The sequence below is a fragment of the Diadema antillarum genome, unplaced genomic scaffold (assembly GCF_040938485.1).
Source record: "Diadema antillarum isolate AM-2024a unplaced genomic scaffold, OU_Dant_1.0 scf00000071, whole genome shotgun sequence".
Taxonomy (NCBI): domain Eukaryota; kingdom Metazoa; phylum Echinodermata; class Echinoidea; order Diadematoida; family Diadematidae; genus Diadema; species Diadema antillarum.
The window spans coordinates 1,345,473-1,373,218 of record NW_027270960.1 but is presented as its reverse complement, the minus strand read 5'-3'; the positions used below and the strand labels follow the sequence as shown (position 1 = coordinate 1,373,218).

The window sequence follows — 27,746 nt, the reverse complement described above, 5'->3', positions numbered from 1 at the left end:
GTAAAGCATTGCAGTTCCATGAAATACTGTGTACGCCATATATTTCGCGAGTCTAAATCTTCGGGAATCAGGAATTCCCAACGATTTCATGAGTGGTTGAATTCGCGATCGTGGAGTCCTGTACTGAACGTAGAAGTGTACACGTGAACGTCACATTCACATCCGGATCAGAGTCAATATTTTCATGTGTCTTTAATTTTGCGAAAAGTACCTGACTTGCGAAATTCGCGAAAATAAAAACCTCGTGAAATGTTCAGCGTATACAGTACTTGCTTTGTTTCTGTATAGGCAATAGAAAATAATCCTTCTTGTTAGGAAATGAATCCCTGCAGTTTGAATATTTCTAGGGTTTTACATATAATTTTTGGATGCTTATGATGGACAATGGAAGTGTCTCAGCCAAAATATGTCATGATAAAGCGGTTAATGGTTCCAATTAAGCAGTGAAATAACACATAATAAGTTTGTTACATTGAACAGGGTTCTCGCTAAAGCGAGCCCTGACTATTGGGTGAGCACTGTATACACATTACCAATAAATGATAATAGCATCATCTGTGTATGAGACGATAGCAGTGTATATATATATGATATCAGTTTTCACTGGACTGAAAACTTAACTCTTTCCTTGCAGGCCCAGAACCATATCTGTTTGTGGCCGAAGAGGGAGCCCTTCATCACATTGCGACACATAGCGCAAACTCCTTCTTCCGCGAGGACACGAGTGTTGATGTCGGAACTCGAATCGTGTCTCTTGACATCCACTACGCCAATGGTCACGTCTACCTCATGTCCGGCTTCAACGACACGGGGTTCAGGTTGTCACGGTTACCACTCAACAACGATGCCAGGAGAGAGAAGCGACAAGTGGATAACTCAATAGGGGCGGTGGAGGTTCGTCCTGCTCATACATTACAGAATTTCTTGTAGAACAAACCAAAGTCTAATATGTTGCCTGTAATAGAGATAGTTGAATGTTGAATGATTGCCTCAATGCATGTATACACAACTTCTAAAATTCATTAATAATGTATTATCTTGTTACAGTTGATGGCTGTGAAGGCTGTGATAGTTCATGACATTCCTGCATGAAAACAATGTAAAGAAAGTAGATAGAGAATTCCACATACTTTCATTTTTTTTATGACAGTAACACATTCCCTTTACTTGTTACTGACATATGTTAACTGTTGAAGACTAGGCCCGAGTATACTTGGGCAGGTGACTATGGGAAACGTATTATAGCAAAAGCAGCTCATCCTCAACAGGTTAAGGGTAATGATATTTCCCAGCTTGTTGAAAGAGGGAAGTCAAGTGCTCTTTCATTATGCGAGAAAAATGAAAGTATTTTCAGTTCTCTTTAAATTTTCTTTATATCGTTGTCCAGCAGTGATGTCACAAACTGTTGTAGTCTTTTCATCCAGTGATGGTGGCACCAAAATTTTAAAAATTCATAACTTATGAATGGCTTGACCAAAGTTCCTCAAACTTCAGTAATGTGTTCTACCAATAGACTGTCTAATTTGTATTAAATGATTGTCAATATTTTGTATTCATGAAGTTTATTAATTCTTCTTTAAAAGATCCTATGATTTGTACAGAAGAGAAAAGTATTTGTATGTTATGTATATCATGAAATTGCAGAAATAAATATCAAATATTTTAATCTTACATTCACTCAACCCAGACATAATGATGATAATGATGATGATGATGATAATAATAATAATAATAATGATAATAATAATAATGATAATAATAATAATGATAATAATAATAATAATAATAATAATAATAATAATAATAATAATAATAATAATGATAATAATAATAATAATGATAATAATAATAATAATAATAATAATAATAATGATAATAATAATGATAATAATAATAACAATGATAATGATAATAATAATAATGAAGAATAACACCTATACAGTGCTTATTACTGGCATTTCTAAGCAGATTAATATGGAAAAATATTAAATTAAAGTGTGGCATGTAATTGATTACCAATAATGTACATATTAAATCATATATCAAAACAATACTGTAAAACTTGATATATTCGCGGCATGAAATTTTCGCGAATTGGAGCCGACGGCCTTCTTCGCGGCATGAAATTTTCGCGAATTGCCACTGGCGTTCAATGCATGTAGTGTAGACAAAAACTTTTGCGTGCATTTTAATTTCGCGAATTTTGGCGCTCGCGAAATTCGCGAAATTAAAATGCACGCGAAAATTCCTTGTTTTACAGTATATTTGGGTATCATTCCCCTTTCATATGGCACACTGTGGAGTTCATTGTTGAGTTGAATGACATGCAACTACTGCCTGTGGGACATGATGAATACTCATTTCCCCACTGCACACACTTGTAGCTCCTGGAGCTGGATCGACCAGAGGGATTAGCTGTAGACTGGGTGGGCAACAAGCTCTACTGGACTGATAGCGCCCTCAACACACTCGAGGTGGCAGAACTGGATGGATCAAGCAGGCGGATTCTCCTGTCAAACTTTGTCGGATCACCCAAAGCTATAGTGGTACATCCCAAGAGGGGGTAAGTGCCACACACAAAAACAGACAAGTCCATATCACTGAAGGGGAGGACTAACTGTGCTTTAGAAAGTTGCATATCGCATATTGCATATTGCATCAATCCTTTATTTTCATTTTGCACACATTATTTTCAAGTTACTGAGTAAATACATTTACATTAAGATTTTCTTTTACATTTCATAAAAGTGAGAAGAAGAAGATCAAAATGGGTATTTGGCTACCTGCCCTTCGTGTAGGAAAACTCATATTCAGCCATTTGTTTATTAAACCCTTCATGTGCTCATTTTATATTCTATGCCATCAATTTAAAGATTCAGTGTTTGTTGGAGTTTCCCCTTGGAAACTTTTTCTAGCATAATGAAAGAATGTGTGTGTGTGTGTGTGTGTGTGTGTGTGTATGTGTGTGTGTACCACTTGGAGAATTCTTGATATTCTTCATCAATCTTTAGCACTGATGGCATAGATGAAGGAATACTGATTGTCCATCAAAATATGTATTGAACAAATGTAAGCAGAATGAAACTGACCAGAAATGAATAGAATTCATTAGTGGAAAAATGGAATCCCATTTTCTTTTGTCATTTCTCCACTAATAAAATATGTGACCTGTGACAACGATTTCAGGCAAAAGACGCAAGTGCAAATTCCCTCCTAGGCGGGGTACAAAGATTTTGACCATTATTTTTGTCGATTTTGGGTTTATGCAGAAATTGAATCTTTGATATATTTTCTACATCTACACTAAATTTCACAGCATAACACTAAGTTTTTCCTACCGAAAATGGAATTTTAAACAGCCTATGTTGGATCGCACTCGTCAGTTTCGATCTTCTTTCGAATGCCGTGCCACTATGCCCAGTGTTGCTATGGCGCGGCATCTCGTGTGTGCTGGATAGTGCGTCGCACACATTTACATAGTTTGGCTTTCGGAGATACGCCTTGCAGCGTATCGGAAATGTTTTGTCCACGCATGCGTGCTCCATTGTTGTTGCAACAATAGATACCAGTACACTCGGTCTTTACCGTACGCTCTTCGTTTGGCTTTCTATCCGAGCTTTTCTACCGCAATGTTTGACAACAGAAGTGAAACAAAACGTGAACAGCAACACGATGCAGCACTAACTTACGTAATGCGAAAATAGTTACGATGCGGAACATGGTTTAAGCGTATCAGAGTGGCAAATTGCCACACAAATCGTGCAACATACAATCGGAAATTGACTTCTTAATTGTGCTTGTGGTAAATACGACAGCAGGTTGACTCAAAAAGACAACAAAGAGAGAAAAGGAGTGGTCATTGAAATGACCAGTATTCACATAATACACCCAACATAGTAAACATCAAAATTGCACCTAACTATTAAAGTGAAGTCGTGTTTGATTGTTTGTTTGCTTGTCTGCTTGTTTACCGCACAATGCAACACCTGCACGGCTTGAAAAAAAAAAAAAACAGGAAGCGATACCCTTTTCATCTTTTTGCCTTCGAAAGAGTTCCAATGATGAAATTTACGAGACAAATCAACGCTATGAAAACGTGATTTGTAAAGATGTGGATACGAATGTGCCGCCCGTTCCCGTGACATTATATGCACAGGCATAGCGTGTGGATGCTATTGAGTAATACATGCACCATACACACGTAACCAGCAGCTTGTAATTATCGTATCCGCCATCTTGACAGACGTACTGGTAAACAAACGGGATTGAAAAGCATTGTGCATTGGGCTCCATATGCCGAGTTCCGAAGAAGGTGCCCGGGAAATTTGACTCTCTCAGTTAGCCAGTCAGAAGCCGTTGTGGTTGCTAGATGTGGAGCTTAATCCCGATTGGCACGATTGTACGGATGGGTGATTCTCACCTCGCATCCCCGCTGGGCATTGTCTTCGAGCATGATGGGAATCTTTATAGCACGTTTTCTCGCAATTTTGTCAGGCTAACAAATCAAAAAGTGCATTATGTTTCGCTTAATATGACCACTTACAGTACCGGAGAATACAAGTGTTTTATATCAATGTAAAGCTTAGGAAATGGGCAATGTTATTCAATGAAAAAATGAATTTTCAAAATTCCCGACTTTTGCCTGAAACTATTGTCGCCGGTCACATATGTATTAAGTACAACATGTCAATGCATAAAACGTGTCATTTACAGTATTTATAGCTGGATGTTTCAGGATTACTCTAAATACAGTTCCAAGAGATACATAATGTACACCAGTCTAGGGCATAAACTGTCTGCATGACATTGGCGGAGGGCTAGATACGTCATGCGAAGCATCCACAGTGCATGCTGTATTTGTTGAAATAGATTTTCAATTGAATTCTTTTGATAAATTTATTTCTTGCTTCTCATAATGGGATACATTATGAATTATAATGGACACAAAATATTGCACGTTGACAATTGCAAACAAACAAGAAAATATATACACATGATATACATGCATTAGTTGTGATGGCAATTGGTCAATATCATGGCTACTACTAAAACACCGATCAATTCAGTGCTTATTTACGTCGAAGTAGGGCAATTTGTCAATCAGTTGCAATAAACAGCTCAACTTGTACAAATGTTTGAGAAATATGATAGGACAGTCTATAAAAAAAGCAAGTTTGTATTGATGTACATTGCAAGCCCTAAATAGGTTCTAGATCTACAAAAAAAATGGTGAATGTATTTTTATTTTTCTACATTTTGTTTGTTTATTTGTTTGTTTTTTTAAATCTAGCCTGGTCTTTTTTACTACATGGGGCAATGAACCTGGAATTCATCGCATCAACATGAATGGCTCCAATTTTGTCACAATAGTCAAGGGCAACCTAGACCAGCCTACCAGCATCGCCATGGACTATGTGACCGAGAAGGTGTACTGGACAGACAGTAAGGGGCGCCGCATCGAGTGCTCAGACCTGAACGGTAGCAACCGTGTACCAGTTATCTCCTTCCCCAAAGGTCAGTGAACTCCCCGGGTGGTGATTTGGCTCAGTCGGTAGCACGTTTGCCTCCAGATCCAAGGGTAGGCCCCTACCGCATTCGATCCCAGTCTCCCTGAGCAGTGTTGTGTGGAAGCATTCCGTTCCCTCTAGTAGAGAGGCAATCTTTTGCGAGTAAAGCATGCATAGAATTTGAATACATTACAGAAATAGTCTATTGATAAATGGCGAATAAAATACAATCAACTTCAATCATGACTGTCTAGTTTATTGTGTCCATATTGAAAGTGTGATGTGCTTGAGGTTTGTTATGCTGTGTTGTATCACAGTTTTTAGTTTTGAATGAACTGAACTCAGATTGTTGCTACCACAAATAAACCTTCCATTGTGATGCATACAGTTCATGGCGTTAGCATTAACTATTCAAGTGCCACGTTGGCATGCCTGAATCAGTTGACGGTGTGCAAAGTTTGCATATTTTGCTCAAACACACAAACCCACCCAAACCGATCTACAGATTGCCAAATACCACAGTACAGTGATAGTTTCACTAGCGTACTTGCTATTCCATTCCTCTCACATGTAGCTTGCATTGCGTGGTGATTGAATTGTATCAGGGCAATTGCCCCCAAGGGTCAGGGGAAGGGTCCCGGGGTAATTGCCCTAGACCTGATTGAATACCATTGTTCCCTAAAGTGATTTGTTTTTTCAGGAAATTGTAATTGCCTGTTATAAAATAGTTGTGTGTGCAAAAGTCTTGGCTAATGATGTAGCTCCTGGCCATTTGAAAGGGGAAAAAATAATTGATTTATCATTAAATTGACATCCCTGGAAATCTTAGAATTTTGTGTACAACTTTGCTCACTGCATGTCTAGTGTAAACATTTTTATAACAAGTTACATGGCTTTAAAATACAGAATGTTTTCAACAAGCGCATGTGCATTGCAGTCTCAGAATAATGTGGCACACATGGGGTTTACATTGTGGCACACAGGGGGTTTACATTGTGGCACATGTTAAAAAGAGTTGATAGAACTTTTTTCAACTTTTGACTTCACAGATTCTGGTGTGCCCTTCTCTGTTGATGTCTTTGAGGAATGGATCTATGGAGTTACCAAGACACCATACAGGGTCTTCAGGGTCAACAAATTTGGGAATGAGAGTTCCCAAAGTGGTCAGCTGACTTATCTGACCGAGCCACTGACCAGGATGTCAATGGTCAAGATTGTCCAGAAAAACAAGCAGGATAGTAGTGAGTATTCGTTCCAAATGTTTTGACTTGGCTGACACATTCATGTGCATGTACAGAATTAGTAATGTGTATCTACAACTTTACTGTAACTGTTTAATAACTTTTGTCATAGCTGTTCAAGATAATCAGTGTTTGTGCAATTTATGAGATTAAATTATATGAATATTTATTGTTGTTTCAGCTGCTAAATTTGGTTTTATCGGCTGGAGTGTAAATGGAATTCCATTTTATTGAAGGACATGCATTGAGACTGTACTTGTATGTCAGTGACTATATTATATGCGTTGTAAGTATGTTCAAGAATATGCTCTTGCCTTTCAGAAGCTAACAGTAACTACAGCCAGTGTTTGTGTGATTTGCTGTAAACCTGGCTAAAGAATTGAGCCAAAAAGGAGCCTTACTGAGAGAGCATCTAATGTTCAAAATGAATTCAATAGAATTGTGAACATGTCAGAAAGCATTGTTTGTAAAATGCATAGGCTAGTTTACTCATGTATTTTTGGAAGTGATACACACTTGATGCCGATGAAAAGTTGAGCCATTTACAATCCATGTTGAACTACCCCCACTGTCCAGCTTTGACCAACCCCTGTCTGCCAAAGTCCTGTGCAAACCACCAGCTCTGCCTCATCAATGATCTCATGGCAGACAACGCAGGCATCACGTGTCTCTGCCAGGATGGTTACATCATGACCAGAGGAATATGCATCAAGGAACAGGGTGAGATTTTGCAAGGAGACATCCTCTGATGCATTGGGTTTGGATTGTAGCTTGATTCAATCACCAAACTATAGAGTACCAAAGTGTGACTTCATAGCTGTATATCGTCATGGAAACGGGTTCTGAACAACCTCACAAGCCCGCCCAAATACATTTGTAGCTGTGAACACAATGGTTGCTGCTAGCAATGATTGTACCTGGTTCCAACCCACTACCCAAAGCCTTGTGCAAGGATATCTTGTTTGGAGCCAGTACTAAGCGATAACAAAAGACCGTGAAATCATCATTTCAATGTTCTATGTGATATCTGTGTTAGTAGAGGACTATTTAGCAGGCACTTATTAGAGGTGTAGTGTAATTAACAGATTGCTTTCCTCACTCATGTACATGTAAATTACTGTAAATGTGTCATGACTTCGCATATTGCTCTCATCAAACAATGATGATCTTTTTGTCATTCCAACACACCGGCTTAAATTCTAGTCAGCACAGCGCTGTCAATGTTTGTTTGCAATACCAGTATGTGACTGTTATGCAGACATATCTGAGAAGTAGTAACCATTTTGTACCAAACATGGGGGATGGTGTCCATTTGTATGAATATTATCAGCAGTAGTATGAATATGACAGTAAATTTGAACATTATGGAAAATTTGAATAATCTTTTTTCAAAGTAACTCACATTTTGGATTAATTTAATAAAGAATGTACATGTTCAAGTGCATTGTTGGGGCCATTTTAAAAGAACTTTCAGAGATACTTACTTTGGAAATTATGCAGAATTGCAGGCAAGTAAATTTTTGGCATTCCTTTGATTGCATGTTCAAGTCAGGTGTACCTTGACAGTCCATTGATGAGAATGAAAGTCTTTTACACTCTAAATGTTTGGACAATGTTTACCTTAGTGTTCTCTGAAACTATGACTGCTGTTTTTCTCATTTGTGTTCATATTTTATGTGTTATTCTTCTGTTTTACAGTCCAGTCACCGTGCCAAAATGTCCAGTGCATGAATAACGGGACTTGCATCAAAGTGAATGAAAAGGGGAAATGCAGGTGAAGATATTTAAAAAAAAAAATTAAACTTTCAAATCTCTGCCCTCAGACTGACATCAGGGTCATAGTATACATATATTGACTGCTTTGAGGGGCATGGTTAAAACTATTCACCCAGAGATGATCTCTCAACAGTGCTATGCCTTAGACTTCATCTTGGGGCATAGCACTTCAGAAATCATATAGGGCAAATAGTTTTAACCTGAACCCAAAAAGAAGCAGTACCGGTAAATACATGTCTTATATACCATATCCCACGTGATTTAAGTTTTAAGCTGAATTACGGCATTGAAATGAAGCTGCCATGTCACTGGTCAGAGAAATTACATGTAATATCATATCACAATGCCCACATATAGATACGTGTGCCAGATATACTTACATGCATCTTGAAAAGCCACTATCTGACTGCTGGGCAGTGTGGCAAAAACTATTTACTGCACCTTGGACCAATCAGAATCGAGGATTTATCAAGTGAGGTATATAATGCAGAATAGACACTTCTAACATTTCCCCTGAGACTGTAACTTGGCTAGAACACCTGTAAGAGACATTGTTTAGCTGCCCCTGCCTCATACACAAAAAGAAGAAGCCTGATAAAGACAACTTTAACACCTCTACATTGTCTGGCAGTGCCCCGTTTCATAAAACTTATTAGTGACAAGTTGTCATAGTTGTTATAAGCTACTGAAATCCTTGCATCTGATTGGCTAAGAGCAAATTTGTCACAGAAATGTGGCAGTTGTCACTGATAACAAGTTTTATGAAACGGGACCCTGGTCTTACTACAAATAGTAAGATTTTAGTTTTAGGTGCTCATGTGTGATTATGACAAGGAATGGTTTTGTAAAAGTCATATTTCATACATTTTTAAATGCTTACTCTGTTTTACTGATAGAAAAGACTTCGAGCAATGTTATCATATTTTCAATCTAAGTTGTATGTTGTGTGTATATTTACTGTATTATAAGTTAAGTGTACTGTCATGTAAAGACTGAGAAGGCTCCAAAAAGCAACAGTAGCCGCTCTGTTCATGTAACTATGAAATTTAGGAAGGCAATGATTGTACGCATTTTATGGCATGCTGATGTTGATAGAATCAAAACTGAACACAGGCGTATCATGCAGGGGACCGTTTCATGAAACTTTTTGTCAGTGATTTACACTGACAACTGTTAAAAGCTACTGAAATCCTTGCGTCTGATTGGCTAATAGCAAATTTGTCGGTGAAAACCTCCGACGAACTCGTTGATGAAACACCCCCCAATTCTCTCCTCTATGGTACAGGTGCCCGTTCCCATTCTATGGTCCATTCTGTGAGAGAGACAGGTGCAAGTCCCACTGCCAAAATAATGGTCAGTGTACCTACAGTGCAGGGGGAGTCCTTAGCTGTGAGTGCAGACCACGATGGGAGGGACCGTACTGCACCATCGACAAATGTCGCAGCTTCTGCAGCGGCCATGGGAGGTGCATTGAAAATCAAGCTGATGGCACAATTTCATGCAGGTAGGATTGGGCCTTTGTTACTATTCTTTGTCAGAAATGAGCCATTGTCCTGTTTGTTGTGATGCATATTGACTTAAATGATATTAACACACTTTTATTATGGCTGAAAGCATCGATAATCATTGTATCAGGTTATAAAGTGTGAATGATAACAGCTTTCCTTTTGTAATAGGGTTGTTCCTTTTTCTCTTTTTTTTTCAGGGAAAGGGTATAAGCCTTATTCTTTCTTGCGTTTCTGTTTGTTTTTTTGGGTTTTTTTCAGACATCTGTTTTCAGTGAACTCTTGAAGATTGATGAGAAATACATTTTTTTTTTTGGCACCGTTTGCTTCCAGTTTGTTCCCATTTTTTGAACTTCAGAGTGAATGTGTTTGCACTCTACCATTTTCTGCGCAAGAGTTGCACGATACCAGTACTCAGATGGTAATTCTACTCGTCTCTGCATGTATTCTGCATGTAGAGATTTCATGTGTTCAATCTGCCACCATGTCTTTGCCTCTTACTCTCTTTCAACAAATTAGCTGTGACCCTAAATGGACGGGAGACCGCTGTGACGAAAGAGTATGCGATAACCACTGCCAGAATGGTGGTGTTTGTCGCTATGACAACCAGGGGCAGCCCACCTGTCACTGCCCCAAGGAGTTCCCCGGTACAAGGTGTGAGGGCCTGCCGTTTTGCCAGGAGTTGTGTGGGCAAGGCAATGACTGTGAGCAAATAGGTAAGAAGCTTTTTTTCTTGGTTGGGCTGTTTATAAGGACGGCTGATGTTAGTTTATGGAATGAGAATATGAGATGTTCATTACTCATACTTTGGCATTGTAGAGTCATGAAATAAATTGTTCACATGTTCTCAGATGTCGGGAATGATTGGAAATTTAATGTCTTCCTTGTCACAAATTTTGTTGGTAGTAATTTTCAGGAATTTGTGATGAGAATAATCAAGTGAATTTTTAGCCCTTTGTAGTTTTGATAGTATTTGTGTCCTTTGGTAAAACAGGAGAATGTAACTACCACTTGCTTTCAAGGCTAGCAAAGAAATAATGTTAGATTTTGAGATGAATGTAATGCCTGTTTATGGTGTAGAAAAAAGCTTATGCATGGTGTAGAAAAAAGCTTATGTATTTCAGCTGCTCAACTGCATTCATTTAGACAATGTTTGCTTACATGTAGTTACATAGAAATGCTATGGCTATGTCATTTAGCTGTGTTCTCCACATTTTCATAAGATCCTTTGGTATTCTATGACTTCAAATTCATATGTCTTTTTTTAAAATTAATTCTTGAACTTGATACTTCTTCGAGTAAAATCATATGAAGTTATTTTTTTTTACCTTCAGTTTCCATTCAGTTTTCTTTTAGAGCCTACTTGAAATTATCTGTTTGTACTCCAGTAAAATAAATTGATTTGTGAAATGCTTGGTTCCTGCCGCATAGTGCTCAAAATGTGCCACATACAGAGGTCTATAATGGAGTAAATTGTCTTCAAAGATAGAGGTGACCAGAACTATCAAGTGTCAGTATTACTCTGAATTTTTGCATGGTGGAGGTGGCATTCTTTTCAGACTTTTGTTGATGACTATTCATGCATGTAAGAATGAATTTGAGGTAACAAGTTGTGTTGTGTGTTTCCTCTACCAGGAACGGAAGTCAAGTGTGTCTGTTCATGGAGATACCAGGGGCCACAGTGTGAGGTGGACCGCTGTGCTAATTGTAGTGGAGCTAACCACTCCTGTACGCTGGAGAATGATGCCATAAAATGCATGTGAGTATGCCAGGGGCAGTGACCAAAAAACCAAAAAACAAAACCTTACCCCCCCCCCACCCCCACCAAAAAAAAAGAATAAATAAATAAATAAATAGATAAATAAAATACTTTCATTTCCATTGCATCATTATGACACTTTCTTGTTCAATATTTTTTCCCTCACTTTGCAAATATCTTTGGTGACAACAATCTCAGGTATAGTTCATCGTCGCATGCCGAGATATATCTTCTTTGCGCATGTATTGATTTTTTATTGGAAAACTTAGTTTGTCAAAGCCATATATCTGGAGCCTTCAGCTCTACTAGACTATAATAGCAAGACCTTTAGTACCAGCTGTTTATCAAATTAAGATTGTTTTTTCAAAGATTGTTGTCAAGTTGGAGATATATTCATGACATAAAGCTTTTATATTGTTTGTGTTTCTTTTCAACAGTAAGCCCGACAAGCATACGTCCAAAAATACCCGGCAATCTAACAGTAAGTCCCTGCATTGGTACCTGACATTTATAGTAACACTGCACTTCCATGCACTGCAAGTTTTACATTAAAGTGTATAGTGAATTCTAGGGTCCGTTGCATAAAAGTTACAATTATGGCAACTTTGCCATCCAGTGGTGACTACCATGGCAACAATACTCAACAGCCAATCAAAATCAAGAATTCCAGGGAAGTTCCCATTGGATGGCAAAGTTACCATAATTGTAACTTTTATGCAACGGGCCCCTAATTTTGTACTTCAATGGCTGTACGACAAAGATAGGGGGAGAAAATTCTTTCTCCATTCCAAAACACTGTATCTAACTTACCAGTTGAAAGGAAGAATCTTACATCTGTCTTTCTGTACAGTGTTACAACACGATGATCTCACAACTTCATTGACTTTTAATGACTAATAATGTGCATACTGTGATGTCATGCACAAGAGAGTGATTCATTCATGATGCCTACCTGTTGCTCAGAGTTAGCTGAATTTTAGAAGGAAAAGTTTCACTTGTGATTAACTGGAAAACAGAGAAAGCTTTCCATAGCCTACTTCACGGCCAGATTTAACAGTGATGCTCATTTTCACACAACAAATACAATGTAATATTATTGCTAGTGATGAGGGAAACTTTTGTGATGGTGATGCAATAGTGATCCCGTATATCTTGGCTTTACAACATATTACCACCCTGTTCCGGCAGTCTTTATAAAATCAACATTTTTCACTTTTTGATATTAAAGGGACTGTACAGTATTGGTTGATGTGGGGATTCATGTTTTGAACATTCCTAAGTGAGATAATGAGAAACCTCTTATGAAATATGAAAGAGCATGTCATTCTAAGAAGAATTTAACGTTTATTTGATGAAATTGGTTTTCAAATGGCTGAGATATCCAAAAAAGTGATAGTGATAAAAGGCGACAGGCCACGCCTTTTATTAGGATCTCTTTGTTTCACCTAGTTTTTGGATACCTCAGCCATTTCAAAACCGACTTTCATCAAATAAACTTTTGATACCCCTTAGAATTGCATGTTCTTTGACATCTCATATAGTGGTTTCTGAATATCTCGCAAAACGTTAAAAGCTCAATTCTCACCTCTACCAGAACTGTACACACCCTTTAAATGTTGGGACCTACAAAGCAAGTAGACTAGTTGTACAGTTGAGTGTTTGTGTCTGTGTGTGTCATCATGTTTGTGTGTGTTTATCTGTCTGTCTGTCTGTCTGCCTGTATTTAGGATGTCTTTGGACATCAGCAACGGTGAAGGACTCTCGAGTTCTACAGACTCATGCTGCAATGTAGGACATACTTCCATAGTCAGTCTCTTCCTTAATAGCTAAGAAAAAGTTACAGTTAATGTTCTTGTCATTTCATGCTTGTACCAAGAATGTGAATTTTGAGCCTAGTTTTTTATCCTCTCCATCTTTATTCACGCACAGTTGCAGTGGCTGTGGTAATCTCTGTGCTCATCGTGGCAGTTCTTCTCATCCTTATGGTTTTGATCTGTCACCGGTGGAGAGGGAGGTAAGAAATCATGCCTCAAGTCTTTAAAACCTGAATGTTATATACTGAACTATTTCTGAAGGGCACAGCCTCCAGAGTACGTTTTTCTTCAAATAAGCATTCATGGTAAATAATGCTCTCCTAGTTTGTTCAGTTGGTGCCACAGATCAGCCATTGAATACTAACTCCGTATTTCAGTAGAGTTTGCAACTCTGCATCATTTCGTTATTAAATTACAAGAAGAAAACAAAACAAAACAGAAGTCAACATACTGACAGAAGGGAATAAAAAGGGAATTCCTTTATTTCTGACAATGTGACAGCTAATATCAGTAATGAGAGAGGTTGGTGCAATTTGGTATATCAATAGGTAGCCGGAGGTTAGCAAAGTTTGACATATCACTTATTCTCTTGTTTCATTTGCTCTGTACTTCTCATTTTAATGTTTGAGATTGGTTCATGTCACATCCAAGGTCACATGGTGTTGATAATTTATTTTCTTTTCTTTTTTTCATACAAAGATGTGTATGTACATTCAGTCCAGTGGCTTCTTTCTATCACCTGTTACCTGTTATGTGTATGAATGTTTTTATTGATGATGAAGAGCCATGACAGAATGAGAAAATATGTCATACATTGTACATTGGCCCTGAGACAAGTGGGTATAAGATGATGAGATATACAATGTAGTAAGATGAACATTTCAAATGGTTCAGATTCTGAAAATATGCCAGAACAATAAAAGAAAAACCATCAGAAATATGAAAAAAAAAGCATAAACACTATGATGGCTACCTCCTTGCTAGCAGCAAGGGATAAATGAACCAGTGTTGGCTTCTTGACCTCTGACCTTCTTGGCATGCGAACAGATTGAGAAACAGTTTCCGTCACCGGAGGATAGAGGAGGAGGAGGAGGAGGATGACATGGAGTTTGGTAACCCCACCTTCAAATACTCCCGGCAGCTGAACCAGGAGGAGGACGAGGGGGATCAGATGGAGGGGCCTTTCACGATACGAGATCACAAGGTAGGCATATACTTCCCACTCCTCTGGAGACTAACTGTGTGCACTGTCTTCTGTAGGGTGGCATATCAAGATGTATCTACACAGGGGACTATGGCAGTGGCGGATCCAGGGAGGACCACACCGGGTGCACGCCCCCCTCCCCTTGTTTTTGTTTTTTTGTTTAAATAAAAAGAAAAAAAAATGGGGGAGGGGTGCATGCGCCCCCCCCCCCTTTAATTTTGTCAACGTGCCCCCTCTTTACAGAATTTCTGGATCTGCCCCTGTATGGGAGACATTTATGTGCTTTTTCAGTGGAATCAAGATCTCAAGTCCATGAATTAATGAGTCTCTTGATGATTCTCATTTTACAATGAGCTCAGATGATAGATAGCATAAGGTGACTGTCACTAGTCATCTGGAGCGAATCACAAAGGGGTCGGCATCATTCACCCATTTTCCAGGGTGGGTATGTGGTGAACCACTTTACTGGGTAGCACCCTGTCTCTCGATAAAAACATTATGCGACCCATTACCTTGTTGAAACAATAAAGTCGTAGATGTTAAATTCCGGAAACTTACAAAAGTGAAAGGTGATTCAGTTGAAAAGCAAACATATTAAATTTTCAGTGATAAATCTACAATTTTAATGTCTGAAATACTTTCTGTCTGAATATCAATGTCTAAGAATGTTTGAAATGTATAGACGTTGTACTCCTTTTGAAACCTGTTACTGAGGCATGTGCAATCCTGAGAGTCTTGAAGAATCTGGAATACCAAGAACCGAAAACTGACATTTGGCGACATTTTTTTTAGGTTGGCATGTTGATGCATTACATATGCTCACACCAAAGATGCTTAGATAGCTAGAAATGTGATCACAGTCTTATAGTTCCTACATCACCATCATTGCCCATGAGTCAATGATTACAAGGAATATCATTTTCTCCGTAAATCATTTATTTCTGATTTCAGTCATAGTTAATCAATTTTGATGGAAATCCTGTTAGTATATGATGACATGTCATGACAGGTTTGAAAACCAGGCATTTATGTACAGTCAAAAGTGGATGCAGTGAGATATATTATTTGAAAAGCACTCTGCCTGCAGGACTATGGGAAACTTCACAACAGCTTTAAAAAAAGAAAAAAAAAAGAGGAAAATTAAAAGTTACCATCACAAGTGTTGAAAGGTCAGTGTCAACACAGGTAAAATTTGATCTTCTTAAGATACTGTTTGGGAAATGATAAAACACATACCATTCAAATGGTTTGAGATACCTGTACGTTGTGGAAATGATTTTTACAAAATAAACGCCTTCAAAATTTGACCAGGTCCAGAAGTTCAAATGATAATCAAAGAAAATAGAAACAGTAATTGTGCTTTCCAAGAATGCACATCCATTTGCAGCCTTTGATATTTTGTTTTTGCTATTCTGTTGTGTCCTCTACAAGATTTTCTTTTATTTGTATATAGTTATTATTATTTTGACTAAGGAGCACCATTTTTTATGCCTTTTTTTATGAAAGAGTTTTATTGGTTCTGCATTAGAGAGGGAGAAAAATTGCAAATCTAGGCGTGCCTTGCACTAGTGGATATTTGTTTAAAATAGAATGATTTTAAACAATGCCATTTTTTATGCATGGCTGGTATTTTGTTTGTCAAATAAGCATTTCTTGTTCATAGTTTATTTTTGGAACGAAGGATTCTGTTGTTTCTATATTGTAATACATGATAAAGTGAAACTTTGCTGTGTTTCAAAATGCCATCTTGCAATCATCCTATTTTTGATGTGTTGTAATCTCCAGCCTGTTTCTGTACTCTGCTGGCTATCACTATATCTCCATTCTTCTATGTGTTTTGTTTTGTTTTCAATGCTGCCCGCCTTGGTTGCTGCAGGGAGCAAAGAAGCTCAACACACCAATTTACCAGAGATTGAACAATGAAACTGAAGACCTTGCGGTCGATTCTAACATTTAAATAGCCCAACCCACTCCAATACATACATGCAGGTTGTTTGCTGGAGTATATTTGTTCTCAAACCTATTGCATGCTATGATTGGTGATCATGTGCTTTTCTAGAGTTTCTCATTCTTTTCTTTGTGAGCCAACTGTTTTGTTAAAGCTTCTCTAAGTTTGGCATAAAGAATAAAAGCTGTTTACAGCTACTCATTGCAAATAGATGGGAATTGCTTTCCTTGATGTTTTGTCGTCATGTGGCCTGGGAATACATTGTGTTCTCCCTATGGAAACCATTTTTTAACAGTTATGTCATTAAAGGGTTCCATTAATTTTAAATTTTATCAAAATGTAATTTGTCTCTAGCCATCATCTGCTGGTCAAGCTACTGTATTCTAAGCTGACCATTGTTAAGATAACTGCTTAATAAACCAGATAGATCTATGATGCCTGTATTATTTTGACCCAAGTCATATTTAGATTAGATGCTCTCAATCACATGCATGTCAGTCATGTACTTTGCAAAACACAAACAAGCAACAACAGAAAACCCCAAACAAACAAACAAACAAACAAATATGCAAGGCTACTTCATTGGAAAGCTGAAGTGTACTATACTGCTTGCGAGTGAGAATCAGCCAATGTTTTCACATACAAGCCAGAGTCATTTCTTTCCAGTTGAAGTGAAGTTCCAATTGTTTGAGATTTGACTCTAAAATTGGAAGGGGAGAGGGAGGGGGTCTCTTAGCTTAACGTATAACCAAGTAGATATCAACTGTGTACCTTTGTGTTGTTTATCAGAGCTTTGTTATTTTTATTTGCTTGTATTTCTGGACTATAATCAATGGTAGTCAATCAAATGTGTGAGTATGATGAACCTAAAACATTGTTGATCATGTGCAGGAATAGCAGTATTTCTGTTTTTAGTGCATTTTTGTGTTCAGTCTATGTGACACTGGTTCATTTGTGTAGTGCATATGTAGCCATATATGGAGTTCATAAATTTGTTATGTGCTTTGGTGTATTGTGCATGTGTTATTCTATGAAGTTTTCATATGCTGGACATGATGCGTGAATGTCTGAAAAAATGAAAGCAGTCAGACACATGTGACCTGAAGTCCAGTAAAACAAGTTTTGATTGTCAACATTATTCATCACATAAACCTAGATTTCAGCTTGCTGCTTTTATTGCTTTTATGCTGTTTATTAGAAAAAGGGGCATTAGACTAGAATAAACCTCTTTCAGTCATGCAGATAATATCCACATCATTTGATTTGATCAATAAATGGGAATGGGACCTGAGCGATCTGCCTATTTTCAGTGCTGCAAGTATCCATATTGATATGTGCATTTTGACAAGACGTGAAGTTTGTGAATGCAATTCCACAATAACGCGGATTAGTTCTAAGCTGCGTTCAAAACTTCACCTGTTTTTTGCACGTGCGGATTAAACAGTACATCTTGAGAGGAGCATGTGCAGTTATGATGATTATATTTATTTGCAGAATAATTTTTTTAAGGTTGTTTGTTTTAAAAAAAATAATGTGGATTATTTTCACATGCATTATTCTTATTTTTATTTATTATTATTATTGCATTAGGGGATGCATTTGTGAAAGGGAGTATTGTTTCATCTTTGTCTACTCTTGAATGCCTGGTCAGTAGACATTACCACTAAAGACACTGTTTCATGATACATACAATTCTTCAACAGTGACTGCCATGAATAGGCTTGAGCCTATCGTCGCTGTCATTGTTGATGAAATGTGCATTTTTACGAGCACACAGTGCATTGACTACCCGAGATTTAAAAGTGCATCAATTTTCTATTTCTTTCCTGAATGCCCGGCCTGTCGATACATGTGCAGGGTGTTCTTCATTTTGAAATGATACTGTAAAACACGATAGATATATTCATGGCATGAAATTTTCATGAATCGGACCCGACGGCCTTTTTCACGGCAGGAAATTTTTGTAAATTGCCACTGGCATTCAATGCATTTATAGTGTAGACGAGAACTTTCACATGCATTTCAATTTCGTGAATTTTGGCGCTTGCGAAATGCGCAGAATTAAAATGCACACAAATATTCCTCGTTTTACAGGATCAAGAGATTCAGAATTTTCTTGCTCCTTTTCTTACAGAAAGACAATTAAATTCCCATAGATTTTGTTAACTTTTGATTTCTTGTCTTCTTTTGTGTGTGTGTGTGTGTGAATGGCAGGCAAGGACAAACTTCTCCAACCCAATTTACGGCTCACTCATCAACAGCAGGGCTTCAGAACTCAGTCTGGAAGAGCAAAACAGAGGCATGGACATCGTGCAGCAAGATACGGAACGTCTCCTGGAAGACGACGACGACGACGAGATCTGAGAGAAAGACGGACAGAGACAGAATTTGATCAGATCCTCTTTGAGCTGACACCAAATATGACTTTTTAAAATTTTGTGCTGCCAAGATTGACTATGAATGGAACTTGTTGAGCATCAGATTTTGACTGCTCCTGTGTTTTTATTCCTGTGGGGAGATTTGATCGGAAGACCAGCAGGTAAGGGAGCAGCGAAACCATTCTCCATGGTAAGAGAGCTGATGTAAGAAGTATGCAGCATTCATGACTGGTTCCTGGCAGCAGAATGGATACAAAGAAAGAAGAAAGAACATTATAAATATGACCACTCTCAGCCTAAACACTATCTATGCTTTTGCGTTCATGATTGAATGTTCATCAGTGTAAAGAGTAGGTTACATACTTTTCAGAAAGTCATCTGATATGATAAATTGTTTGTAAATTTCATTTGAACACATTATGTCTAACACCATTACATTTTTTGAGCTTGAGCACTAACACATGTTAATGCAAAGATGGAAAAATAACAGTTTTGTTTTGTTTTCTTGTATGCCAAGGTATAGATTCACTAATTATTATGCATAATATGAAAACAAGGTCTTGACATGTACAGAACATTGTAGAACATTAGCACCTGAGTGTATTCATGTGATGAAACAGTACTGAAATGAAAAAAATCCAAATGCCAGTATGTGTTTGAAAGTAAGATACTAATATATTTTTACAAGACTGGAAAAAAGGAAGATGAAATTTTTACCCCATATTTTATGCATTTATTACAGTGTTCGTATCTCCTTTTATGAATGCTAAATTCTATGCTTCTCTGTTTCTCTGTTCTATAATTATTGTACTGAATGTCATTGTACCATGTATATTAGATACATCAGTTTATAAGGTCTGTGGGGTTTATCAGTTGGATTAATCATAACTCTAATACTTCTATAATTTGTTGGTAAAAGAAAGTTGTACAACTCATAGCTTACATACCTGTCATCGAGAGCAAATGCAAATTGATTCCTGTTGGAGCAGAAAATATTTGTTGCCTTGATCTAGATTTGATGTGATGTATATTGCCATGGTCACATGCTAATTTGCATCAGTCTTGGACACATTTTTATGCCAGATTCATTTAGGAATGTTTCTCATATCTATTACTTTTTTCTCTCAAGCTCTTTCCAAAATTGTCCCACCACCCATACCAAAATTTACATGTTTTTCCGGTAACTGCACCAAAAAGCTGCTTACCACATTTACAGACAGAGTGAACAACTAATAACGCACCTTTTGTGATATAGCATCTTTTTTTGTGTGTCTACATTGATTGAGTTGACAAATGTTATCATCCTGAATTGTGACAAATGTCAGAGTGACTACACTGATTCAAACAGAGAGGCTTTTTATAATCTATTTTTGCACTTTTCTTGAAACAAAGACAAAATGTTGCTAAATGTATTATTCTTCTTCATTTGTATTTATAAAGAGTGTATGTGATGCATATTTCTTTCTTTATTTAATTTTGTACTTTATAATATGTACAGATATATTTCCAGTTGTGTCATCACATGTCATCCATGTTTTGTCACCCAAACAGCTGTGAATGACAAGTTGTATTGTTTTTTCCATTATTTTTACAGCTTCTATTCTGTGTATTACCTTTTCACATCCTTGCACATCTTGGGGTTTTTTTGTTTTGTTTTGCATTGTTTTTTCCAGCGCTGTGATATAAATGTATTTATAGATTTGCAAAGTGCTCAGAATCCTGTTTGTGCACAGCTTAAGCCTTGATGTTCCCCATTCTTGCTGTCCAGGTATTTTTCTGTGTTACAAAGTTTTTTAGTTGTTACAGTCGAGACCAAAATGATATTTAACAACTCTTGTAAACTACAGAACGGTTAAGCAGGGTTTTCAAACATAATTATTTGCAAGGTTTCTTCACAAAGACTCTCAAGGTCTCAGAAGATGTACCCTATTACTGTAATAGTTATTTACTCCAAGGTACATAACAGTATCATAGCATAATGTACCAGTATGGAGCTATCGGTAAACAATTTCAAGCTGATGTTTTGGGGAGTTCAAGCTGTCTTATTTTGTGTCGTTCCTCACTGACTGAGCACTGAAATAGTTTCACAGATATTGTTTGTTTCTTTCAGTTTGCCTATTAGAACGTCATGCAGCACTTTTCTTGTCTCCCGTTCTTGGAGCTTGAAACAAATCGCATCGTCTGTGGCAGCAGTTCCCACAGGAAATATATATTGTATTGACATTTTTACTGAAAATCCAGAATGAAGCTGTGAATTTCAAGCTTTGATTTACATCGAATGATTTGGTAATCATGACCTTTAGATGATTGTCACATAGTGCAGCACAAAGCACTGCAAACAGTCTGTGTCACACTAACCAGAGGATATCTTTTGATATATCCAGGTACTGTGACCTAAGACATTCTACAGGAATAAATGTACTCATGCTTTGTTTTAGTGTGAATGGAAGAGACATACAAAGACAGTGTAGCAAAACTGATGGAATACATTTCACCATTTTGTGAAAACTGGATGAACTTGGTTTTGATTTCTACTAGAGAGTGCACTTTAAAGTATTTGTGCACACTAGATCTTTTTTGTTTTGTTTTGTTTTGTTTTATGACAAACAGGATATTTTTGTTTTGAAATATAGACTGTGGTTGTTGGAAGCTTGCTCTGCAAAGAATTGTATTTCAACTGGTTCTTTATAAACCTAGGTTAAAGTGTGAATTGAATTTGCTTCATGGAGTTTGATTTGGATTTTACTGGAGAGGATAAAAAGTGTTTGGTGCAGTCAGGGAAGGTGGTTTCCCACCTCCCTGGTGCAGTTTAGCATGCCATGCACAGAGTAATGATTATGTAAGTACTTCCATTGTGTTTAATTCTGTAGAAAATAGTGCTCTCATTTAAAGCCAGAAAGAACCTAAACCTATTTTTCACTTTGATTCATTTTTATTATTCAAATTGTATGTATTAAAAAAAAAAAAAATCACATACAAGTCATATTGACGAAAGACATACACTGCTTGATAAAAATCAAGGTAGTTGGTGTTCCCCTTTCTTTTTCTCATAATTATGTTTCATCTCTTAAAAAAGAAAATGACCAAATTCTCCCTATCATACTATTCATCATAAACAAACTCAATGGTGTATCTATAAGTCATTTCTTATGCAGCTACCTATATTTAGAGTGCTCTCCACTAAATATGCCCTATCGTTTTCTTTCAAACTTCTATACTAATACATGTACTTGTCTATTCTTTATTGCGATTAATTTCTTAACTTAATGTATGTTTTACGACTTCATCCAAGAATTTACCACTTGATTGAATGTGCATTGACTTTTTACCTGGCATTGTATTTCACATTGTTTGTATTCGTATGAGAGTTATGGTCCCCTTGAAAATTCAAGGTTTTGTCAAGACTTAAATCTATTGTGCTCATTATGAATTATGTAATTTTGAATAATTTTGATAATTTTGATTTGCAAAAGAAATCTAAGATGGACATTTTCTCATTCATTTTTTTTTTTTTTTTTTTTTTTTTTTTGGTCTCTGAGGCAAATGATTTTTAATTGACACATCTTGTCTAACCTTTTCGTCATTCTAAATTATTGGCTTGGTACATTTGGTATGAAATGGACGTCACCATGCTTCACATATCACTGTACAAAAATATTTTTGCCGGTGCTAGCCGTAAATATTTTATCCTTGTATCTTTCTTTCGGTGAGGTGTCTTTCGTCTCGATTCATCTTGCTATATGAATATGTTTACTTGAGAGTGGTTATCTTCTGTATTTTGCCATTTTATACATAGTTATCTTGTCTACCCACCCACAAGACAATTCATTAGGTGTGAGTAATTTAGAAATGTGCGTGTCATAACTGAAAACGCAAATTCATCTGTTGTTATGCCGGTGATCACTTGTCTTTAACACTTTTAAATGTCGTACATTCATTCATTCATTCACTATTGTGGCGGTGCTTTCACAAGAATTTTTTTGTTCTTGTCTGCTTGTAAATTAAACCAAGTGAAATATGTATGACATGTTATGGCCATATTTCTGTGTTTGTTTTGTGTCTTTATTTTGAGAACAATGAGGGAAGAGAATGAAAGTTGTTTTTTTTTTTTCATGGTCATGTGAAAGAGGAATGTATGTTGCGCATACATTATGATAGATATAAACGTACCATAAAGTACATGTACATACCATTTTTATACTGAATATGATTTTTAACCGATTAAATGTTAATTTTAATCGTACAAATAATTCTGGACTTGTATCGAAACACGAAAACAGAAGCAAACATGAAAAGATGCCTAGGTTTCGCCATAATTTGCTCAGAAATTTGTGTTCCCGACTATTGTCTCGCTGGATATCTAGTGCGTAGTCGATTGTTTCGAAGAGTAGAGAGAGCAGTGTATAATGAAACAGGAGTATCGCCCATTCAGCCGTATTTACAGAATACAACTAGATGTAATACAAAACAATGTGCATTATTCCCAAGGTGCAGTCAAAAGGTCACATTTTCCGCTGCGCGCTCAACGGACTGGCGTGTGCGGTTACCATGACAATTGTCCATTTGCTTGGGGTTTTTTTTTCAAACTTTTTTTTAATCATTACTCCTAAGGGTGCACGTTATTTTCAGAGCTAGTGAACACAACTTTTATCGAATTACAATGTATTTAATTTTCCGCATAGCTAATATGCGGACAATTGTGGGAGCATTTGTGAAAGGGGGTATGACAGGCCCTTGGTTGAGCGGACTCCTCCCTGGGAGCCCCAATCATCGGACACAAAGCAACCCTGCTCTCGGAACGCACCTTTATACTCGCCTATTCCACTATTGGCATCCAGGCTGGCATCACCACCACAAGCTCACCCTATATACACACATAGTACGTTACGCTCACATTCAATTCGATTCAATTCAATTTATTCGGCACAAAATAAAGCAAAAGTACATTATGTACACAATAAAAACAAAAGCAATGTGCATAAACATACATGCACATGTTATGGAAATTAATGCCGGGACACCTTTGAAGCATCTGGTGCTTGTTGTTGGGGCCCAAAACAAAATTATACAAAATGCAGTTGTTAATGGCATATTGTGCAAAAATGAAAAGAAGGGGAAAAAAAAGAACACACACACACACACAAACTTATCAGCCCTACACTATACACACACAACATGTTCTTATCACACACACAGCGCAACACACTCATTCAGTAGCAATGTCAGGATCAGAGAAGTGAAGAGAAGAAGAAATCTGGTATCAAGCAGTCTACTCAGTCATGGATAACAGTTTCTTAAAAGTATGTCGTTTGAATAATATTCTGAAGCGAGAAAGTGTAGTGCTGGACTTGAGATCTGGAATAACTGAATTTCATTCATTTACACCTGTAAAACGAATTGAATGAGTTCTAACTGTTACGAGCAATGTTCATATATACGGTCACGTGGTTTGCAGATCCCGCACTTTTATAATTAACATCCAACAAAGCAAACGTTCTTCACAGAATATGCACCACATGATACATGGTTCACACAGTTTCCCAATCTACTGACGCAATATCATGACCCAATGTATCATGATAATATCAACATACCGTTACCGCTTGTCATTTCCCTTTTACGATGTTTCAACACCTCCTGATAGGAACTACATTGCCGGTTGTATGTAAAACGCGACCACCTCTCATCTATGGGACCATACATACGACGTCAAATACGAGATTATTTTTTTTTTTAATGAAAATAGCCCCTCCCCCGACAAAAAAAAAGGACAGACACAATGACAAGTACAAAATTGCCCTTGGATGTTTAATTGATAATCTCAGTTTATTGTAGATTTTTTTTAAAGAAAGATTTTGATATTTCACTTTCACTTTAAATAGCAATACGACGTAACATCACAAATTTGTGTTACCGTATGACGCCTGTGTAACGAAGTTATAGAAATTACACAACAGAAAATCGGCATGTTTTTGTCATTTGTCACTATCAGGGGAAAAAGCAATTTAGAATTTGAACTGCAGCAGGTAGCTCTAGGGTAGGGCCTACGCTTTTTAAATAATAAATGTCAGTTCTCTCTGCCGGACAAAACTGAGGGTATATATAGGCCTATTCGGTGACCTCGAAAGAGCAATGAAAGCTACACACCAATCGTAAGAAATTGTGAAATGAGATTTCGGAAACATGGTTTACAAACGGAATGCACCTTATCAATGTGAATGCAGTGATTGCTGTAATAAATTGATGTTAAAATTGTGTTGTTATACCTGTTTCAATGTTCTCCTTTGTCTTTAAATAAAACTGCAATAAAGTGATAATGTTGCACAAATAATGAATGTTTATGAGTTCAATGGATAGAATATTTCATGAGGTGAAAGATGAAATGATCCATTCAACTCTGCTGCGCCTCGTTGAATGGATCAAACATTTCATCTTTCACCGAATAAAATATTCTGTCCATTGCACGAATGAAAAACATTTAGAATTTGTTTTATATAACGCCTAAAATAGATCCTTGTCATTTGATGTTTTATTAATTTAGAAACAAGAGAGAATCTGAGATCGTTAGAGTGCTCACTGGTAGCGCGCTGTCGCATATTATTCACACTGCAAACGCAAGCGTTTTACACGCGTATAATAGTGTGCCAGGCTCTCAGCGAGCGTGCAATGGAGCAAAAAATCGTATCCTCCCGGATCCAAAAAAATTGCGCGGAATGTAATGAAGTTGCTATTGCACAAATGATGACGTCATGGTGAAATGGGCCGAATAATCAGTGTCAAACAACCAATCAAAAGTAATGACAAGGATCTCTTCAAGCGTTATGTAATGAAGATTATTAATGAAGATATAAACTAGATATAATCTACATAATATAACGCCTAAATAGATCCTTGTCATTTGATTGGTTGTTTGACATTGATCATTCGGCCCATTTCACTATGACGTCCTCATCCGTGCAACTGTAGCTTTATTTACCGTGCAATTTTGGATCCATACGATTTGCTCTATTGCAGCAAGCACGCCGATATCCCGGCACACTACGCGAGTAAAACACTTGCGTTTGAAGTGTGTATGCGATGTCCAGCGGGCGAGCGTAAAGCGCTCAGTGAGCACACTCTCAATCTCAGATCCCGCACATTCTCTCTTGTTTCTAAATTCATAAAACATCTCATGATAAAGATCTATTTTAGACGTAATATAAAACAAATAAATGTTTTTCATTCGTGCAATGGACAAAATATTTCATTCGATGAAAGATGAAATTATTGATCCAAGGGGGCAGATAACACTAGAACGCAAACGACTTAAAGGCCTGCTCAAAACATATAAATCCAAACAAAGTCCCACTGCATTCTATCAAGACATTAGCAGATTATGCAATAGTTGCTGGGGGGGGGGGGCTGCTACCCCCCCCCCCCCCCACACACACACACACTTTTGGGTCCGCAAAAAAGAAGAAGAAAAGAATGCGAAAAAAATCACAACCCATGAATTTTAGTTTCCAAAGATTCCGCTCTCAGATTCTCGACGTCTAAGCCGGGGGGGGGGGGGGGGGGGGGGGTTCTTGACCTTCAACCCCCCGTCCCGCAGGCGTTTTTTTTTAAAGACGGCACAGATTGGGGCATGGCGCGTGTTAAACCTATGGGAAAAACGTTGGGTTAGGGTTTTTGGTTATGGTTAGGGTTAGGGTTAGGATTAGGGTTGGGGTTAGGGTTAGGGTCAGGGTTAGGGTTAGGGTTTGATGGTTAGGGTTAGGATTAGGATTAGGGTTAGGTTTAGGGATAGGGTCCCCGATAGATTTTTAGTTTCCCCAATCTGTGCCGTCTAAAAAAAACACGCGTCCCGCAGCCCCTCCACACCAAAAAAAAAAAAAAAAAAAATGTTCCGCGGCCCCCTTTTTAGGCGTTATATGAAACAAAACAATAAATGTTTTTCATTCGTGCAATGGACAGAATATTTCATTCGGTCAAAGATGACACCTTTGATCCATTCAACTCGGCTGCGCCTCGTTGAATGGATCATTTTCATCTTTCACTATTGCACTCATAAACATTCATTATTTTTGTACACGTTGTACTAATTTATGACGGAGCATGTGCTCATTGTGACGTAGCCTAAAGCAAGTTCGCGAGCGTGACCGACTTTAATACGCGCTTCGGCAGAGTGATGCGCGATTTGTTTGTTGTTGGTTTTTTTCACAGTGCAACGTCGCAAAACGATACGTGGAAGCCTACTCAAGTGTAACCGTACTGTGTGATACGGTTACGTACACCACGAGTATCTTGTGTAGGATCTTTGTATTGGATGATGTGCTGCTGGCATGGCCGGCTTGGGTTGCGCTTGCGCATACTGTAATCATATCAGCATGTGTGTAATCACATAATCATGTTGATAATCTTGGGCTAGCAATGTGATTATTATGCCGCCGGTCGCCCGTTTTCATTCACATTTTAAGTGAATACATCTGTCATGTATGAATGCCACTAATTCATCTCTGGAAAACAAAGTTGAATTGATGAGATTGCCCAGACTGCAACTTGCATCCAAAAACTGTAATCATGGGTCAAACGCACTGTCGTGGCGAGTATCGTGACACCAATGACAATGTCATTG

At 37.5% G+C, this 27,746-nt stretch overlaps 1 pseudogene; it reads left to right on the top strand.

Moving 5' to 3' along the window:
* The window catches only part of LOC139716969 (low-density lipoprotein receptor-related protein 1-like), a 183,283-nt pseudogene extending 160,810 nt beyond the window's left edge, over positions 1-22,473 (top strand).
* The last annotated feature ends 5,273 nt before the right edge of the window (positions 22,474-27,746 follow it).